We start from the raw sequence: 14,865 nt of genomic DNA on the forward strand, positions 1-14,865 counted from the left end.
GGTCATCATCCCACTTTTACGTTCTCAAATGCGACCGGTGCATGTGTGCTAATTATTTAATGTTCGGTTAACAAAATGACCATTAGCACTGCATATAGATGCCTGAACACGCCACGGACAACCTTCGATAACTTTCTTAATGCAAGAAGCTGTTATCCTTTTATGCTCATTTGCGACATACTCAAATTCAAAACCCATCTCAACAGCATACTTGCATATAGTTTAAGCCTGAACTCATCCGCTCCACCCTCATAATCCTGACCAACATGACTAATATAGCTTTTCCAAGGATGCAATAAATACATCTTAGCATTAGGGTGTTTTAAATTTCCCCAAAAACTCATTCCCATCGGTGTGCATTATACCTTCAGCCAAAAATGGTTCTGTAATTACAAATATCTTGACTAGCATTGCCAATTTCATTTGATTCTTTTAAGCTCACCAATATATCAACAAAATATGTGTTCTCCTTCGTTACAGACATGTGCAATACACGCACATCCATGTCACATTCCAAAAGACAACATGCGCATCCATTCATAGCATATGTAAGGTTAAATGAATCAACTACCAAACCATTGAACCTTGAGCTAACCTGGTTGCACAATTCAGAAAATGAAGTGTGCTAAAAAATGGGAATAGAAGCAGTAATATCATTATGGGTACATCTCCCAACAATAGCTCCTTCCATGAAGTCCTACATAAAAACATAAATTGGAAAACTGAGCTATACACGAGACTACCAATACAAAAGGTAAAATTATATCGATCAATACTGAAAAACTAAATGGATCAAGGAATTCCTATTTAGCAAAGTAGCAGAGAAGAAAGCAAAAAACAACATATTCTACAACAACTTATTTATACCAAAGAAGATATATTAGTTTATTAGTTGCTTAATTTTTCTCTCATTTATTTTTTAAAAACTTGGTGTAAAACATGACTTTCATAAGTCTTACACACCCAAGCAAAATGCACGCAGCACCAATGCTTATTAGGGCATTTCATCGAATATGTGTAAGGCAACTTTCAAATCTTCAAAAAACTCAACTCAACTTCTTCAGCGTGCATCTTCCAGTGTTATATCTTATCAATATAAATAAGCATTAATAAGAGAAGGAATAAAAATGAGGAAAATGAATTAGTGGTAGGACGGCAAGTCTTAAACCAAATCATGTACACAAGCACCGCTCCATTAAAACTCAACATAACAATTGCACCTGGCACCTAAAAAGAATGCATCTGAATAGTTATCTGAAACCCACAACAAAATAACCAATTATAATCCCTTTCCGAACCCAGACGACACGACTACACAAAGCATTAACTTTATGACAACTATCTGAAACCCCATTAAGCACATTTATGTCTAAACAACAATATATCACAATCACTGTAAATGAGGTATAAGTATTTACCATAACGTACCACAGATAGCAAGGTAGACGTTATAGAGAATCTCGATAAAACCTTCTGAACGTATCAGCCTCAAGCCTTCGAAAATAGGAAATACGTCTAATTATCTCACATGATATCAATATAAAATAGTGAAAACAACCACTAATGGAAGTGGATAAGCCCATTCAAAATTCGATATTGAGGAACACATAATTCAAACGTGGGAGAATAACCATACAGCTCAAACGTGGAGAAGAAACCATACGACTTCCTACAAAAATAGGCCACGTACACAAATATATCAACCTAAAAGGATATATATGGAATTTAATAATGAACATTTTAAATTAAAAATACAGAATAATGACATGTAATCTAAATAAATATAAAAATTCTAACATAGCTATTGTTTACGCGTCCTAATCAAATTTCACAATAGAACCAATGTTTGATCTAAAGACTGTTAGAAAAGTGCATGGGATTCTAATTTACCCTTAAATAGAACAACATTCAGCTCAATTTGAAAATCAAATGATTCAGATGCAAGCTATACTGAAAGAAATAGAAAGACTCTGCAGAATAGGATAAATAAGAAATATGAATGAATTAGCCTTAATACCTACAGGAAGCATTAATCCGCCACAATTAGCAACAGAATCAGCCAAACATCTTGAAAACAGAAGAGCATCAAATTTTTGTAAGACATTCATTAGGCCAGAAGATTGTCCAGAAGCCACAGAATCTTCAAAAACCATATTTAAGCAGAATAATTATCAAACTAGCCTGTTAGAAATTTTGCATGATCACGAAAGATTAAGGCAGATATATTTGTTTAAATTCGAGAGTTTTTACAGCTGAATATAGTTGAGTGATATCTCCTGTTTGTAGATATAACTCCCATTCATTTTGAATGTTGCGTAATATGGTTAGTCTTTGATGATCATGTGGATTCATAATACCTTTTTTTTTCTTTTCCATATGATAAAAGTAATTATGAGTAGTGCAGCGGAAATTAATTTCACTGTTTTCTTGAATTGAGATTCCTCTGGTAATTGTTTTCTTTTCAATTAAGCTTTTCGGTGCCGTGTGGCGTTTGGTGAATTTTGGCTAAAATTCATTAAAACTTTAAATACAGCTGTTCCTTTAAATTGTTATTTCTTATCCAATGCCAATGGGTATGGAATATGACTTTTATTAAGTGAATTATTTCTTCATTGGGCAAATATTGTACGTTTTGCATACAACAAGTATCTAAATACACAAGAATACCAATTAAATAATAATATACCCAAAATATCTGTACATTCCTTATTCTCCAAGGTTGACCCACGCAACACTCCCCCTCAAGTCGGTGCGTGAATGTCTACTAGACCTAACTTGTCAAATGAGTCCTAAAACACTCTTGCTGACACTGTATGAGTTAACACATTTGCCAATTGGTCTTTAGATCTTACATACGAAATTTCCACCAACTTAACATCCAACTTTTCTTTGATAAAATGTCTTTCCACTTCAACATGTTTGGTATGATCATGCTGAACTAGATTATTAAGTATTTCCCACGCATCCTGATTATCACAATACAATAGCATAGCTCCATGTGGCTTGAACCTGATCCCTGTAAGAATCCTCAGCCATGATAACTCACAAATCCCATGTGCCATACCTTGGTATTCGACCTCTGGTATTGACCTAGCAACTACGTTATGTTTCTTGCTCCTTGATGCGAGAATTATACGCACACAAATTAAACCCTCTTTTTGACAATTGTAGTAAGTATGTAAGTAGGGATCGTTCTGGACCGGGGATTAGGAGGGATTGTTAATCACTTGGATTTGACTCAAAAACGTAAAAACACAATATAAAACACTATACTAGACTCAAAGAATGCAAAACTAAACTTTAAAACACCAAAACAAACCAAAAGACTCAAAACAGCACCAAAACACTCAAAACTGCCTTAAAAACACTTTCTGGGCAGTTTTGAGCACTTTGAGTACTTTGGACGAATTTGGGTAATAACTTGAATCAAAACACTTAGAAACACAAACTAAGACACTTTCTAACTATATTGGACACTAAAGTAAAGGGGGATTGAGTTTTTGACGAAATTAACTAAAATGCACAGATTGTAATTAAAAACAGATTGTAAAGATGAATGTGATGGAATTGAATGGATGAGATGGCTAGCTAAGGGGTTCATCTCCACACATGTTACACTTGCATATAAAACGATTTCTAATTGCTTTTCAATAAACCATGAATTCTCAACGCCCCAGGTTAACCGTGATTGCACTAATTAACCCTCAGATTTTCCTAATGTTATTGAATTGGATGATTGCATACGACAACCCAAAACATTTCCCACAAGTCCCCTACATGATTGCATAATAGAGATACAAGCAAGAATCATTAAGTTCTTTGAAAACCATAAGCATTGACGAAGCACTTGTTACTATGATTGCATGAAACTTATGCCAAGAATTCATTTAATGTGATTGTTTATAAGCAACCTCCACTACTTGTGAATATAAGTTCATAACTATTAGGTGAAACTCACTTATATTCTAGCGTCATATTCATGCATGAAAATTAAGCGTGCAATCTCAATAAACATACATAAATAAGTTATCAATCAAACAGTTAAACAAATTGAATTCACAACTTATGAAACGTAATTAGAAGTAATCAAATCATATTGCAAGCATAAACATATATTTCGAATCCCCCCCTAGCCAAGGGGGGTTTAGTTCCTCATACGTACAAAACAAAGAGAATTGAAATTAAACATTGAAATCAAAGGAAAAGAAACACCTAAACATTCCAACAACTCAAACTTGAATTGTATGAACGTTTAGGCCCTCTTCTCTTCCTCTTTGTTGCTGCACAAGGTCTAAGGATAGTTTGATGGTGTGAATGTGTATGAATGGATAGGGATGGATGTAGGGGACTTCAAGGCTTATTTTTGGGCAGAAAATATGAAGAATGGTGAAGTATGGATGTGTTATAGAGAGGGGATGAATTTCTGGCGTGAATGGTGAATGAATGAATGTTTTGTGGCTGCAATGGATGTTTATTTATAGGTGGATGAATGATTAAAGAGGGAATATGACAGCTAGGTTGGTTGGTGGCTGCCATCATGAAGAGTGCATGGATGTGGCTGAATAATCAAATGGGAAAGCATGTGGCTGAATGGGTTAAAGAGGGAATGATGATGGGAGAGCATGTGGGTGACAGCTAGGTTGGTTGGTGGCTGCAATGGAGGTGTGGAATGATGATGGGAGAGCATGTGAGTGAATTATGAAGAGTGAATGCTTTCAATTTCGTCCATTCCTTTTGTTCCAAGCATATGCTATCCATTCCAAGCCCAATTTTGCTCCAAAATGCTCCAAAATGCATCCTTTTGCATATTTTGCCCTTAAATCCTGAAAATACATAAAACTAGCTTAAAAGACTACTTTACTAAGGAAAAACACTTTAAATGCACAAGACAAGCTAAACTAAGGTGCATAAATATGCTCCTATCAAATTCCCCCACACTTAGCTTTTCCTAGTCCTCGAGCAAAACAAAACGATAACAAACAAACAAAACGACACTAAACAAGTGAAACACAACCTAAACCTTCCAACAATCGTCTTAGGGATTTCCAATGCACATGACATGTTAAAAATCATTATTCCCACAGATTTTAGCCATCTTTACACTTGAGCACATGCTTAATCATAGTCACTACTTACTAGTTCACAAATAACCACTTAAAACGATGTTTTGAATGTAGTAACATGCCTTAGAGAATTTGCTCAATTCCTTACAAGATATGCACTCAATTTTCACTCAGATTTTCTAACTACACACCTTAATCTAGTTATATGTGAAAAGATTAATGAAAACGAGCACTCACATATATATATCACAAAGAAAGCAATTTCTGGAGTTAATAAGCATGTTTAGATATGATCTCATGAATGGAATGCTACGACTTAGATGCGAGAACCAGTGACACTATATGCTCATACCAACTTCAAACTCCACAAATTGAAATGCACAACACTCAAAATAGAAGTCAAGGGTTGTAATGGGGCTTGGGGTATTGGTTAACAATGGAAGGATAAAGGAAAACAAAGGTTCTTAAAGCAATAGCAAGCGAAGTAATGAAATTGAGACTTAGAACTCACTTTAAAAACAGAAATCAACTTTTAACACAAAGGGAAGATCTAAGCAACACTCAGGGCCTATTCAACATTTTGGACCCTTTCTTCAACTACCACAAACATGTGAACTTATTTTCATTTATTTCATACTCTTTTTTCTTTCTTTTCACAACCTTTTCTTTTCTTTTTTCTTTTTCCACGAAATTTTTTTTTTTTTCTTTTTCTTTTCCACCCGTGCCTATGGCACACTAATTCACATGAGAAATATTTCCCCCACACTTGGGTTCTGCCAAACATTAATCAAAGGGAGTTCAATTCAAATCATGCTTTGCTATGCTTCAAGAATAAGGGCATGGAAAGTCCTAATCTAGGCTAGATGAGGATAGTGTGAGTTAACAAAGAATGTAAGCTTAACAAGGCTCAATGGGGTTAACTTAAACATAAAATGAAGTAGGATACACGACAATTTGACTTTGGTGGTGGTCACTACACAACTTCTTCTTGAATATGTGTTATGCAAATCAATAATATGCTTTGAATGAAATGGGCATGAGTTCTAGCTTTGGAACTATATGATGAAACGCCTTCTAAGTAGTAACCAAGCAAAGAATAATGAGATCATGCAACGACTTTTAGAAAACAATAATGTACAGATTTTAACTCTCCAAATAACGTTTAGGCTCAAGTCTCACAAGGTTGTAGCGTTTGTTTGAGTTCCTTCCTTCAAGCATGTTACAAAAACTAATTTTTCTTTTATGATTGCATGTGAAGTCATACATTATAACCATAACCAAGCATATACCAAGAGTAAATCAAACTTTTCTCCATGTTTATAACTCTTTTTAATAGTCATGCAATTTAAAAACCAAATCCTCATCATTGCGTTGGAAGGTACCCTAAGACACAAACACACAAAAACGACTCAAAACACTCTTTTTAGGCTTTTCAAAACATGTTTTTCAAATTTTTATGTGATTTTCGGAGTTATAAAAACAAAACATACTAAAACACTCTAAAACAACTTAAAAACACCTTAAAACAGCAAGGAACAACATTTGAAGTTATGGGTGATAAAATCCCATGAATTTGCATTAAATATACTTAGTTTACCCCCCCCCCCCCCCCCCCCCCACACACACACACACTTAAATCAAACATTGTCCTCAATGTTTTAAGCATAGATTCACACAAAACATAAGTAAACACACAAAAAGCAACTAAACATACTAAACATGGCAGAATGTAACTAACAAAGAGAAGAGTTTAGGGACGCAAATCTGGTTATGGAGTGTAATTCCATCTTCTTCTTGGTAATTGCATTGAGGCTTTGATCTTGGTGATTCCACATGCTACTCTTGAACTGGGTGCAGGATTCTTTTGGTCTCCTCCACTCGTTGATTTTCCTTTGTGCTACTCTTGAACTGGGCAGCAGGATTCTTTTGGTCTCCCCCGAAGGTCTGAGCTTACTCCTTTTATCTGTTTCTTTGTTCAATCTCTCCAATTCGTATTGAAGAGGGTTAGAGGATAGCTCAGCATATGCTTGTCTCCTCATGCTTCAATGTATCATTTTCCTTTGCCTTACTTGCTCCCCTTTGCAGAAGTGGTCCCTTCTCTGGAAGTGTATCAACCGTTGAAGATGACTACTCGAGAGCAACGCTAGGTAAGCAACCAGGGAATAGAGTCCAGGTAGACTCCAAGTGCCGGCTGATTGCTTCTTTTACTTTGCCATGCAAGTAATAACAAAGACAAAGGAAAAGACAGGGAAAGAGCATGATATGAGATACTTTTGCTTTTGACCTTGATGATATGAGATACCTTTGCTTTTGAAGAAGCGGTGAATGAATCGGCACATGTATTTGTGGTGCTGTTTCCTCCTGGGTCATCTGTACTCCAGGCATCTGGTATCATCTTTGGGGAAGAAGAAAGAATGGAGTATTTCGAAAGGCTTTGCTGGGAGTGCGCCCTCAGAGGTGAGGAAGAGTTGGGCATTATCTTCAGGTCTGCCTTGCCATAAAAGATGAAGGTCGACATATATAGGGATTTCCCAATAGCAAGTGGTGGTACTGTTCTTTTACCATTGTCGACAAACGTTTTGATCCCGCAAATCCGGCTTTTTGAAATAGTGACGACTCTTTCGATCTTTGAATGCGCCTCTTCGATTTCTGAGCAGGCGCCCCTTCGATTTCTGAACGACGCCTCTTCGCTTTCTGAACGACACGTTGCATACGCTTTCTGAAAAGCCGGGAGCTTTTGACAAAGTTGTACACGCTTGTCGACAAAAGTGTGCAGCTGCTTTCTCGGCCTCCACGCGTCTTCTGAAAAGCTGGGAGCTTTTGACAAAGTGGCGCGCTTTATCTGAAAAAGTCGGGATTGCGTCTGAAGAGTCGGCGATCTTTACGCCGGGAAATCCGGCTTTGAAGAGTGGTGTCTCTTCAACTCTGAATTGGTGATTGTGTCGCCTCTCTTTTAATAGAGGTGATCGATCACCTCTATCAATGCACACGTTGAAGATTTCCCAAACATTGTCTCCGGCCCTTTGAAAATTTACTCCATCCACCCCTTCTCTTTGAACACATTTGAAAAATGGCAAACCCATCGAACCTTAGCTTAGAATTGAGTCTCCGCAGTGATACGGGCGTGCCGCGTCAAGGTAACGTATGGCGCCCTTCTTTCTTATCTTTTAACGGTCCTCTTACAGGTGAAGACTCCGTGATGCAGGACGCCACAACATCTACGATAGTAGCTCGGAACCTCCTCACTCCCAGAGATAGTCAGCTGCTTTCAGGACGGTCCGATGAGTTGGCCGTTCAAGAGTCCCTGGCTCTCAGCGTTCAATGCTCTGGTTCTGTGTCCAACATGGGCCAACGCCTTCTTGCTCGCTCCCGTCAGGTTGAATCATTGATGGCGGAGGTGGAGAGTCTTAAGCAGGAGATCAAACAGCTTAAGTACGAGAATAGAAGTTTGCATGTGCTTGCAAATAACTATTCGTCGGGCATGAAGAGGAAGCTTGATGAGATGCAAGAATCTCAAGGTCGAATGCAAAGTGACCGTCAAAGGCTTGCGTCTTTCTTCCAGGGGCACCTTTTTCCTGGGTCATCCAGCGTTCCGCCAAGTATTGGGGCCTGGAATGCTCTATCTCCGATGCCTTCCGCTCCTATGCCTCTCGCTCCTATGCCTCTCGCTCCGATGCCTCTTGCTCCGATGCCTCCTGCTCCGACGCCTTCCGCTCCCAGAGTTTTGCCACGTAGTGGGGCTTCACGTAAACAAAAACAAAAACAACCTTTGTGAAGCTCCATATTTCTCTTTCTTTGTTAGATACATTTGTAATTTCTCGAAAATTAATGAGCAAGCTTTGTTTTATTCACTGTATTGGGTTGCCTCCCAAGTAGCGCTTTCTTTTACGTCTTGCAGCCGGACGAGGAACTTCTTTTCTCACTTAGGACCCACGACATGGAATTTATCTTTGAATGGGGGGTGATACTTGAGATGATCCGGTAATGGTTTAAATTCTAGAGTGGGTGCCTGGATCATTAACAACATATCAGTATAAAACAAAATTGAAATTCGGGGAGGTGGCTTACCTGTGTGCTCCGATATAAACTCAAGAATAAACACCACTCCCTGGAAAGTTTCAGGGATATTGGACTTGGCCAGATGTGGTGTGATGATTGGTCCTTGTCCTGTTTCATGAATTTCAACTTCCTTAGGGTTGTTTTTCTCAAGTATATCCTCTTTGATGAATTCTAGACATTCCCCAGTCACATCTTGCTCTTGATTCTTTGGAAAGGATTCGAAGATGCCTTTCTCACCCTCTTCTTCCTTGGATTGCATGATCCTGCAAGGAATAGGGACATTCAGTGGAACGGGGTTAGAAATAATTAACTTTGGAACAACCTTACCTGAATTGGATGGCGTATGAGCAATAGGTGCCTGCGGCAAAGGTGTTTCCACCCTTGCCATAGGTTGCGTGTGTTCCTCTTCCTCAAATTGCAACCTTTCATCTTCCTTGTAATTTGAGTTGGATGGTTTAGGGTCCGTTCCAACCTCCTTGCCACTTCTTAACGTGATAGCATTGGCAATTTCAAATCCTTCCTTCGGATTTGCAATGGTTGAAATAGGGAGTTTGCCTTGGTCTTGAAATTGTCCTACGAACTCCGCTATCTGCCCAATTTGCTTTTCCAAGTTGTCCAACCTTTTGTCTTGATTTTGCCTTGCTTTGTTTTGATCTTCTTGCCCCTGAGACAAATTGGTGAGTAACTCACTAACCATATCATTATACAAAGACTTACTTGAATTTGTTTGGGCAGGTTGTGGTGGCTGCATAGGTGTTGTATAGAACTCCTCATATGGTTGCCAATATTCTCCTTGTTGAGCCTCCTCGACTTGGTTTTGTGAGCCCTGCACCAAAAAAATTAATTCATTAAGCTTTTGATTATAATCTATTGACGAACTTGAGTTTGGTAGGGCATATTGAATATGAGGTAGCTGCCAATATTCTTCTTGTTGAACATTTTGAGGTTCCCACCATATAGAGTTTGAATGATCACTCCAATCTGAATTGTAAGTATTAGAAAACACGTTATTCCTTGATTGAAGATCAAATATATCAACGCTTTGCATTTGGGACCTTTCCATGAGCTGTGACAATAGAGAAGCATTATCAAGTGCCATGTCTTGCTTCTAAAATCAACAAAATAAAACTAAAAATATATACACACAAACGAAAATAAAACAATCCAAGAGATTAGCAAAGTTGCTAATCCCCGGCAACGGCGCCAAAATTTGATGCGAGAATTATACGCACACAAATTAAACCCTCTTTTTGACAATTGTAGTAAGTATGTAAGTAGGGATCGTTCTGGACCGGGGATTAGGAGGGATTGTTAATCACTTGGATTTGACTCAAAAACGTAAAAACACAATATAAAACACTATACTAGACTCAAAGAATGCAAAACTAAACTTTAAAACACCAAAACAAACCAAAAGACTCAAAACAGCACCAAAACACTCAAAACTGCCTTAAAAACACTTTCTGGGCAGTTTTGAGCACTTTGAGTACTTTGGACGAATTTGGGTAATAACTTGAATCAAAACACTTAGAAACACAAACTAAGACACTTTCTAACTATATTGGACACTAAAGTAAAGGGGGATTGAGTTTTTGACGAAATTAACTAAAATGCACAGATTGTAATTAAAAACAGATTGTAAAGATGAATGTGATGGAATTGAATGGATGGGATGGCTAGCTAAGGGGTTCATCTCCACACATGTTACACTTGCATATAAAACGATTTCTAATTGCTTTTCAATAAACCATGAATTCTCAACGCCCCAGGTTAACCGTGATTGCACTAATTAACCCTCAGATTTTCCTAATGTTATTGAATTGGATGATTGCATACGACAACCCAAAACATTTCCCACAAGTCCCCTACATGATTGCATAATAGAGATACAAGCAAGAATCATTAAGTTCTTTGAAAACCATAAGCATTGACGAAGCACTTGTTACTATGATTGCATGAAACTTATGCCAAGAATTCATTTAATGCGATTGTTTATAAGCAACCTCCACTACTTGTGAATATAAGTTCATAACTATTAGGTGAAACTCACTTATATTCTAGCGTCATATTCATGCATGAAAATTAAGCGTGCAATCTCAATAAACATACATAAATAAGTTATCAATCAAACAGTTAAACAAATTGAATTCACAACTTATGAAACGTAATTAGAAGTAATCAAATCATATTGCAAGCATAAACATATATTTCGAATCCCCCCCTAGCCAAGGGGGGTTTAGTTCCTCATACGTACAAAACAAAGAGAATTGAAATTAAACATTGAAATCAAAGGAAAAGAAACACCTAAACATTCCAACAACTCAAACTTGAATTGTATGAACGTTTAGGCCCTCTTCTCTTCCTCTTTGTTGCTGCACAAGGTCTAAGGATAGTTTGATGGTGTGAATGTGTATGAATGGATAGGGATGGATGTAGGGGACTTCAAGGCTTATTTTTGGGCAGAAAATATGAAGAATGGTGAAGTATGGATGTGTTATAGAGAGGGGATGAATTTCTGGCGTGAATGGTGAATGAATGAATGTTTTGTGGCTGCAATGGATGTTTATTTATAGGTGGATGAATGATTAAAGAGGGAATATGACAGCTAGGTTGGTTGGTGGCTGCCATCATGAAGAGTGCATGGATGTGGCTGAATAATCAAATGGGAAAGCATGTGGCTGAATGGGTTAAAGAGGGAATGATGATGGGAGAGCATGTGGGTGACAGCTAGGTTGGTTGGTGGCTGCAATGGAGGTGTGGAATGATGATGGGAGAGCATGTGAGTGAATTATGAAGAGTGAATGCTTTCAATTTCGTCCATTCCTTTTGTTCCAAGCATATGCTATCCATTCCAAGCCCAATTTTGCTCCAAAATGCTCCAAAATGCATCCTTTTGCATATTTTGCCCTTAAATCCTGAAAATACATAAAACTAGCTTAAAAGACTACTTTACTAAGGAAAAACACTTTAAATGCACAAGACAAGCTAAACTAAGGTGCATAAATATGCTCCTATCAAATTCCCCCACACTTAGCTTTTCCTAGTCCTCGAGCAAAACAAAACGATAACAAACAAACAAAACGACACTAAACAAGTGAAACACAACCTAAACCTTCCAACAATCGTCTTAGGGATTTCCAATGCACATGACATGTTAAAAATCATTATTCCCACAGATTTTAGCCATCTTTACACTTGAGCACATGCTTAATCATAGTCACTACTTACTAGTTCACAAATAACCACTTAAAACGATGTTTTGAATGTAGTAACATGCCTTAGAGAATTTGCTCAATTCCTTACAAGATATGCACTCAATTTTCACTCAGATTTTCTAACTACACACCTTAATCTAGTTATATGTGAAAAGATTAATGAAAACGAGCACTCACATATATATATCACAAAGAAAGCAATTTCTGGAGTTAATAAGCATGTTTAGATATGATCTCATGAATGGAATGCTACGACTTAGATGCGAGAACCAGTGACACTATATGCTCATACCAACTTCAAACTCCACAAATTGAAATGCACAACACTCAAAATAGAAGTCAAGGGTTGTAATGGGGCTTGGGGTATTGGTTAACAATGGAAGGATAAAGGAAAACAAAGGTTCTTAAAGCAATAGCAAGCGAAGTAATGAAATTGAGACTTAGAACTCACTTTAAAAACAGAAATCAACTTTTAACACAAAGGGAAGATCTAAGCAACACTCAGGGCCTATTCAACATTTTGGACCCTTTCTTCAACTACCACAAACATGTGAACTTATTTTCATTTATTTCATACTCTTTTTTCTTTCTTTTCACAACCTTTTCTTTTCTTTTTTCTTTTTCCACGAAATTTTTTTTTTTTTCTTTTTCTTTTCCACCCGTGCCTATGGCACACTAATTCACATGAGAAATATTTCCCCCACACTTGGGTTCTGCCAAACATTAATCAAAGGGAGTTCAATTCAAATCATGCTTTGCTATGCTTCAAGAATAAGGGCATGGAAAGTCCTAATCTAGGCTAGATGAGGATAGTGTGAGTTAACAAAGAATGTAAGCTTAACAAGGCTCAATGGGGTTAACTTAAACATAAAATGAAGTAGGATACACGACAATTTGACTTTGGTGGTGGTCACTACACAACTTCTTCTTGAATATGTGTTATGCAAATCAATAATATGCTTTGAATGAAATGGGCATGAGTTCTAGCTTTGGAACTATATGATGAAACGCCTTCTAAGTAGTAACCAAGCAAAGAATAATGAGATCATGCAACGACTTTTAGAAAACAATAATGTACAGATTTTAACTCTCCAAATAACGTTTAGGCTCAAGTCTCACAAGGTTGTAGCGTTTGTTTGAGTTCCTTCCTTCAAGCATGTGGGTGACAGCTAGGTTGGTTGGTGGCTGCAATGGAGGTGTGGAATGATGATGGGAGAGCATGTGAGTGAATTATGAAGAGTGAATGCTTTCAATTTCGTCCATTCCTTTTGTTCCAAGCATATGCTATCCATTCTAAGCCCAATTTTGCTCCAAAATGCTCCAAAATGCATCCTTTTGCATATTTTGCCCTTAAATCCTGAAAATACATAAAACTAGCTTAAAAGACTACTTTACTAAGGAAAAACACTTTAAATGCACAAGACAAGCTAAACTAAGATGCAATAATGATGCTCCTATCACTCCTCCAAGTCACAAGATTTCCTCCAACAAATGTAAAGTACCCTGATGTAGAGCATCTATCAGTAATATTCCCAGCCCAATCAGCATCAGTGTACCCTTTGACTTCCAAATGCCCATGTTTCTTGAAAATCAATCCCTTTCCAGGAGCACTTTTCAAATAACTCAATATTCGCATTACTGCAGCCATGTGATCCTCACTAGGAGAATGCATAAATTGGCTTACTACAATAACAGCAAATGCAATATCTGGTCTCGTAAGAGACAAGTAAATCAACCTTCCTACTAACCTTTGGTATCTTCCCTGTTTGCTAGGATCTGGTTCGGGTATATCGCCAAATGATGATTTTGAACTATAAGTGTTTTTGTCGATTTACATGCCAACATCGCTGTCTCAGACAAAAGATCCAGAACATACTTCCACTGAGATAAGTAAATACAATCACGGGAAAGAACAACTTCAATTCCCAAGAAGCACTTCAAACCTCCTAAATCTTTCACCTCAAACTCCGTAGAGAGATACACTTGTAGTCACTCCATCTCTTATGTATCATCACCTGTGACTACCATATCATCCACATATATTATTAACAAGGTAATCTTTTCACCCATGTGTTTGATTAACAAAGTGTGATATGCATTTCTTTGTTGATAACCATATTCCTTCATCGCATTAGTGAATCTTCTAAACTAGGCCCTCGGCGATTGTTTGAGTCCATAAAGAGCCTTTCGTAGTCTACACACCTTACCTGTTCTATTCTGCACTTTATACCCAGGTGGAAGCTCCATGTATACTTTTTCTTCCAGGTCTCCGTGTAGAAAAGCATTTTTTATTTCAAATTGTTTCAACAGCCAATCAAAATTAGCAACTAAAGACAAAAGAACCTGTATAATGTTTATCTTTTCTACTGGAGCAAATGTTTCCTGATAATCTACTCCGAAAGTTTGTGTGTACCCCTCAACAACCAATCTTGCCTTGTATCTGTCAATGGTTCCATCTGCCTTGTGTTTGATGGTGAACACTCATTTGCACCTTACTGGTTTTTTTCCTTGGGGTAGTGACTCCACGC

The sequence above is a fragment of the Pyrus communis genome, chromosome 11 (genome assembly GCF_963583255.1).
Source record: "Pyrus communis chromosome 11, drPyrComm1.1, whole genome shotgun sequence".
Classification (NCBI taxonomy): domain Eukaryota; kingdom Viridiplantae; phylum Streptophyta; class Magnoliopsida; order Rosales; family Rosaceae; genus Pyrus; species Pyrus communis.